Here is a 7,724-nt window from a genome sequence, read left to right as displayed (position 1 = left end):
GCTCCTACTAATGCAGCCCAGTATGCCGTTAGCCCTCTTCACAACAAGAGCACTCTCCTGGCTCATATTCAGCTTAGTGTCCACTGTAATCTCCAGGTCCTTTTCTGCAGAGCTACTGCTTACCCAGTTGGTCTCCAGCCTGTACCAGTGCATGGGATTGTTGTCTCCTCAGTGCAGGACTTTGCATTTGTCCTTATTGAACCTCATGAGATTTCTTTTGGTCCAATCCTCCAATTTTTCTAGGTCTCTCTGAATTCTAGCTTTACCCTCCAGTATATCCACTACTCCCTGCAGCTTGGCGTCATCTGCACACTTTCTAAGAGTGTACTCCATCCCATCTTCCAGGCTACTGAAGATATTGAACAAAACCAGCCCCATGACCAACCTCTGGGGCACTCCACTTGATATTGAGTGCCAACTAGTCACTGAGCCATTGATTACTACCCCTCTGAGCCTGACAATCCACCCAGTTTTCTATCCACCTTCCAGTCCATTCATCCAGCCCAGACTTCCTTAGCTCGCTTGCAAGAATGTTGTAGGAAACTGTATCAAAAGCTTTGCTAAAGTCAATATTTTCCATGTTTCAGGGGTGTAGGTTGTAGCCATGTTGGTTTAAGGACCACATCAATTTACATTTTAACTAACTGGTTTTCTTGAATACGTACTGGCCTCTGGTTGCTTTACTACTCCATCCAGGAAGACCACAGACCATCTGCAGATGCGTCCTCTGCTTGACAAAGAACTATTTGTCCAACTATACCTGAAAGCTTGCAAAGAAGAATTTTTCCAGCTACTTGAGTTGGTCTAATAAAAGATACTGGATTTACCCAAAGAACCTTGTATTGCTAAAGTCAAAGCATATCATGTCCACTGGTCTCCCCTCATCCAAAGAGCCAGTCATTTCATCATAGAAAGTGATCAGGTTGGTCAGGCATGACTTGCTCTTGGTGAATCCACGCTGACTGTTCCTAATCACCTTCTTCTCCTCCAAGTGCTTAGAAATGGATTGCTTGAAAACCTGCTTCATGATTTTTCTGGGGACTGAGAAGGCTGGCTAGTCTGTAGTTCCCCTGATTCTCCTTCTTCCATTTCTTAATGAGCACAATATTTGCCCTTTTCCAGTCATTCAGGACCTCTCCCAATCACCATGAGTTTTCAAAGATAATGGCCAGTAGTTCTGCAATCACATCAGCCAACTTCCTCAGCACCCTTGGGTGTATTGCATCCGGCCCCATAGACCTGTACACATCCAGCTCTTCTAAATAGTCCCTAACCTGTTCTTTTGCCATTGTTGGCAGCTCACCTCCTCCCCAAACTATGTTGGCAGGTGTGGTAGTCTGGGAGCTGACCTTGCCTGTGAAGACTGAGGTGAAAAAGGCATTGAGTTCTCCAACCTTTTCTGCATCATCTGTCACAAAGTTACCTCCCCCTTTCAGTAACAGACCCACACTTTCCTGATGTCCCTCTTGTTGCTGCCATACTTGTAGAAACCCTTCTTGTTGCCCTTCATGTCCCTTGCTAACTGCACCTCCAGTTGTGCTTTGGCCTTCCTGATTTCATCCCTGCATGCTGGAGCAATACTGTTATACTCCTCCGTAGTCATTTGTCCATGTTTCCACTTTTTGTAAGCTTCCTTTTTGTGTTTTAGGTCACTGAAGAATTCCCTGCTAAGTCAAGCTGGTCTTCTGCCATACTTGCCAGCCTTTCTGAGCATCAAAATTATGTTTATTAGGGGCCAATGCTCCTCCTATAGCCTCATTTCTATCCTTCATAACAATTCAAGAATGGATCTACTCCAGTTGACAATGCAAAAACAAAAGTATTTTCCACTTAAAACAACTGATTGCCAGTGGATAACTTTGCAACTATGTTAAATCTCTTATTCCTATCCTTTGTCTCTTCCGCTTTTAGACTGTAAGCTCTCTGAGGCAGCATTTTGCCTCCTTTCATCTTTCTAAAGTACTTGGGACAATACAGATTCTATTAAAAATGAAGCATTAGAAATATCAATGGAATGAACTTGGGAAACCCTCTTACAGCCACAAATCAGGGAGTGGATTTTTGTAGTGAAAAAGCAGGAAAGTAGTAAACAGAGAAGAGGCCGGTGACTAACACGTGGAATCATTCATGAACTTATGAATTTCAGGAATAACATTTTAAAAATCTAGAAAACTATAAACACTTTCCTATTAAGCAACCAACTTTTTGGGAGCAAAGCTAGAGATGAAGTCCCAAATGCTCCATGGACCTCCAGAGGCACTTCTGGGTCCAGTTATAGTAGCCTTCATAGTATGGTCCTGTAGACAGGCCAAGTAGCTCAGCTGAAAATCAGAGACAATCCATTTGGAGACTGTGCCACATGAAGGAAGAGCTGTTGCTTCCCACATGGACAATAGCCTACAGCTTGCTCCCAAACTGGAAAAGCTTATCGTCTTTACGTGATACTATGCCCAGGCTAACTAGCTTTGCCTCCCCACAGAGCTCATTAATATTGCCCTATTTACACAGTGCTGAGAGGCTAATTATTTGGCCTGGTGGGCAGCCTTTGGTTACCTCCTGACCTTCAAGCGGTTGAGCTACATTCCTTTAATAGAAGAAGGACACTCCCTGATACTGATCCAGATATAATTTTTCAAATTGGTGACAAAAATCCTATTTTAGAAAATCCTGAATACAGGATGGAGAATACAGCCCCAAAACTCAAAACTGTCCGGGGTCACTTTCAACACAAATTTGGTGGTTACTTAAGTCCAATTATGGTACTGGCAGAACAGCCTCCTTGAACTTTGGGTCCCAGGATAGAGGATGTGCTATTGTTGCCTCTACTGAGCAGGTGCGTGTGAAGAGGTAAGCAGTGAGTAGCTCTTTGGCTCTGGTAACATTGAATCAGATAGGAAGTAATTTCCAGATCCTCAGGGGTATTTAGACATCTAATTCCCATTGATTTAAATGGGAATTAGGTATCTTAATCCCTTTGGTCCTTTCTAGTATACAATTTACCTTCCAATTTAACATTTTCTCAGGTAGTTTGGCAAACTCAGGGCACCTATGTCTGAAGCAAGCATATGGAGCAAATTAGATTCTTGTAGAAATATTTTTATAGCCCCAGAGTATAGAAAAACTGGGGAAAGAATGCCTGTTACCTACAAGTACAGAATATACTTTCAGGAAAGATGAGATGTGATGTATTAAAGGGACAGTATCAATTTAACCAAAGCTCCAGATTTAAATGTTATAAAACAGGCTGTTATAAAAGCTAAAACCAAGGAACCTTGTCTGCCTAAAACCAAGATTATAATTTTCCCAAGATTTCTGAAATGTTTCTGGTGGAAACTGCATTATTAAACATTGTTCTGCAGGGTACCATGCCTCAAATTAGGAGTCCATAAACAAACAAATTAAATGGTCAATTATTTTCATACTCTAAACTAGTGGTTCCCCGCTTATGATCTGCAGACAACTGACAGTCTGTGAGGCCATAGGAAGTGGTCCATAGTTTATGCTGATCATAGCCTCTGCTTTTGAATTAGTTGGCAGGGGTGGACCCATCTTGAGGGTAATTCTGAAGAAAGCTTTAAGAAACTACATGTGTTTAGTTTGGAGGAAAGGAGATTAAGGCCAGGTACAGACATTACACTTTTACCCATATGAGTGATCAAAAACTCGTCTATACCCGTAACAGAACAGAAGTTCAGCATGGATAGTTTAGTTAAAAAATGGTGGAACCCAGAGTAAGGGCTCCTAGTCACATGAAGGGAGACTGCTTCAATGCACTGGAGCAGACTTGATTAATCGAGTCTGCTGCCATGCTCCAGCAGACTCCAGCATCATATGTATCAGCATCCCCGCACTGAAAAATGGCAGTGGGAGTGCTTTAATGAAAGCTTGTTCAATGAGCTTTAGTTAAAGCGCCCCACCACCATTTTTAGCATGGGGATGCTGATACACACGATGCTTCGGGCACTTTAATTAGCATGGCTTTTGGAGCTGTGCTATTTAAATGAAGCATTAGAAATATCAATGGAATGAACTTGGGAAACCCTCTTACAGCCACAAATCAGGGAGTGGATTTTTGTAGTGAAAAAGCAGGAAAGTAGTAAACAGAGAAGAGGCCGGTGACTAACACGTGGAATCATTCATGAACTTATGAATTTCAGGAATAACATTTTAAAAATCTAGAAAACTATAAACACTTTCCTATTAAGCAACCAACTTTTTGGGAGCAAAGCTAGAGATGAAGTCCCAAATGCTCCATGGACCTCCAGAGGCACTTCTGGGTCCAGTTATAGTAGCCTTCATAGTATGGTCCTGTAGACAGGCCAAGTAGCTCAGCTGAAAATCAGAGACAATCCATTTGGAGACTGTGCCACATGAAGGAAGAGCTGTTGCTTCCCACATGGACAATAGCCTACAGCTTGCTCCCAAACTGGAAAAGCTTATCGTCTTTACGTGATACTATGCCCAGGCTAACTAGCTTTGCCTCCCCACAGAGCTCATTAATATTGCCCTATTTACACAGTGCTGAGAGGCTAATTATTTGGCCTGGTGGGCAGCCTTTGGTTACCTCCTGACCTTCAAGCGGTTGAGCTACATTCCTTTAATAGAAGAAGGACACTCCCTGATACTGATCCAGATATAATTTTTCAAATTGGTGACAAAAATCCTATTTTAGAAAATCCTGAATACAGGATGGAGAATACAGCCCCAAAACTCAAAACTGTCCGGGGTCACTTTCAACACAAATTTGGTGGTTACTTAAGTCCAATTATGGTACTGGCAGAACAGCCTCCTTGAACTTTGGGTCCCAGGATAGAGGATGTGCTATTGTTGCCTCTACTGAGCAGGTGCGTGTGAAGAGGTAAGCAGTGAGTAGCTCTTTGGCTCTGGTAACATTGAATCAGATAGGAAGTAATTTCCAGATCCTCAGGGGTATTTAGACATCTAATTCCCATTGATTTAAATGGGAATTAGGTATCTTAATCCCTTTGGTCCTTTCTAGTATACAATTTACCTTCCAATTTAACATTTTCTCAGGTAGTTTGGCAAACTCAGGGCACCTATGTCTGAAGCAAGCATATGGAGCAAATTAGATTCTTGTAGAAATATTTTTATAGCCCCAGAGTATAGAAAAACTGGGGAAAGAATGCCTGTTACCTACAAGTACAGAATATACTTTCAGGAAAGATGAGATGTGATGTATTAAAGGGACAGTATCAATTTAACCAAAGCTCCAGATTTAAATGTTATAAAACAGGCTGTTATAAAAGCTAAAACCAAGGAACCTTGTCTGCCTAAAACCAAGATTATAATTTTCCCAAGATTTCTGAAATGTTTCTGGTGGAAACTGCATTATTAAACATTGTTCTGCAGGGTACCATGCCTCAAATTAGGAGTCCATAAACAAACAAATTAAATGGTCAATTATTTTCATACTCTAAACTAGTGGTTCCCCGCTTATGATCTGCAGACAACTGACAGTCTGTGAGGCCATAGGAAGTGGTCCATAGTTTATGCTGATCATAGCCTCTGCTTTTGAATTAGTTGGCAGGGGTGGACCCATCTTGAGGGTAATTCTGAAGAAAGCTTTAAGAAACTACATGTGTTTAGTTTGGAGGAAAGGAGATTAAGGCCAGGTACAGACATTACACTTTTACCCATATGAGTGATCAAAAACTCGTCTATACCCGTAACAGAACAGAAGTTCAGCATGGATAGTTTAGTTAAAAAATGGTGGAACCCAGAATAAGGGCTCCTAGTCACATCAAGGTCAGCATGGATAGTTTAGTTAAAAAATGGTGGAACCCAGAGTAAGGGCTCCTAGTCACATGAAGGGAGACTGCTTCAATGCACTGGAGCAGACTTGATTAATCGAGTCTGCTGCCATGCTCCAGCAGACTCCAGCATCATATGTATCAGCATCCCCGCACTGAAAAATGGCAGTGGGAGTGCTTTAATGAAAGCTTGTTCAATGAGCTTTAGTTAAAGCGCCCCACCACCATTTTTAGCATGGGGATGCTGATACACACGATGCTTCGGGCACTTTAATTAGCATGGCTTTTGGAGCTGTGCTATTTAAATTTCCATCTGCTTCCCGGAGCACGTCCATATATGCCCTAAGATTTTCCCACCCCCACATAAATTAAATTGATTCTGCCTTGGGCTTTTTGAACATCTGTACCTAGCCTAAGGGTGTACATGACAGCAGTTTTCAAGTGTTTGAAAGGCTGCCATAAAAGAGAGAGAGAGAGTTTTTCTTTGCCACAGAAAACAGGGCAGAAAGCAATGGGCTTAAATGGGCACCCTCCTTTCAACACTCTAAATGTGCCCATGGTAGATTTTATGACCGGGGCAATGAGTCCAAAAGTTTTTGGGGGCACCACTGCCCTAACCAAAGAGAAATGAAGCAAAACGAGTAAACCTTGTCCATGCCCATAGAGGCAGAGAGAGAATTGGGTGATAATGCTGGGAACCCCCCTCCTTCAGCTGGGTGGCAGCCCTGGGCAGATCTAGGATTTTGAAAAGGGGTGGGTGGGTGCAGGGGGTGCGGTGCCTCACCCCATATGACACAAAATATAGTTTTCTCCAGGTGAAAAGAAACTAGAAGCTGCACTAATGCGCCAAGGACCTAGGGCTTAAGACCAAAGCAAAAACAAATATAGCCATCTTGGAATGAAACCTGCAGGGCTGCAAAATAAGCACAGCTCACAGACTTCAGCGATGGAGCGAGATGGGAGCCAGGAAGCCACGTGTTATTAGCTGCTGTGTTATGAAGGATTAACATCATAATAAAATTAGTTCCTCTTTATAGGGAAAATGGACCATGCAAATTGAAATGCAGACAAATTTCCAGGGAGAGGCTGTGACTAAATAGTTAAAGTTCAAGGAATCTGAGGCAGCAAGGGGGTTTAATCTAAGCATAAGGAAGAACTTCTTCTCGGTAAGGGTGACCAGAATCTGGAACAGATTTCCCAAGGAGGTGGTGCAGGCCTGGGTTTGAATTACACTCCACCTTGTGTGGGAGATGCTGTTGCCTCCACCTGAGCTACTTAGAAAGGTGCGGGGTGTGTGGGGGCTCTCATCTCTTTTGGGGTGCCGATGGGCGACCGGCACTTCTTGAGTCTCAGGGGGCACCAGATCGCTGATGGGGTGGGTTCCCAGCGTCCGATCACCGAGCCAGCGGCAAAACCCGAAGTGCACTTCTGCTGGCACTTCTGGTTTCACGGCTGGCGCTTCCAGGGGGTGCACAGCTGATATCGGGGGATGCACATGCACCCCCTACGTGTCGCCAGTGGCTCACCTGCCCCAAATTTCAAACATTAGTGCAGTCCCTAATCTTGGATGTCTTCAGGAGACTGGACAGATGCAGTGCAGTAGCAAGGGGGGCAGCCCTGGACACCGAAGCAAAGGGGTGCCAACAGGTACTGCCCAGCCAGGCGAGGTGTGGGCCGGAGCCACGAGCGGCTTGTTTGGGGAGGCACTGCGGGGCGCAGGTGGGCTTGGCCCCCCGGGCGCCAAATGTCCTTGCCACGGCACCGGACCAGATGCCTTGTATTTCGCGGGGAGTGCGAGCACAGGCCAGCCCTGGAGCTCCAAGGTGCTGCTCGGGGGAGGCCGCACCCCTGGGCAGGGCAGGGCAGGGCAGAGGCAGGTGCGGGCCAGGAGCCCCGCTCAGCCCCGCCCGGCTGAAGCCCCCGGGCAGCCTCCGGCCTGCTGCGGTCCCCCCT

This window comes from Alligator sinensis, unplaced genomic scaffold (genome assembly GCF_000455745.1).
Source record: "Alligator sinensis unplaced genomic scaffold, ASM45574v1 scaffold542_1, whole genome shotgun sequence".
In the NCBI taxonomy this organism is placed as follows: Eukaryota; Metazoa; Chordata; order Crocodylia; family Alligatoridae; genus Alligator; species Alligator sinensis.
Note: the sequence above shows the minus strand (reverse complement) of the source record.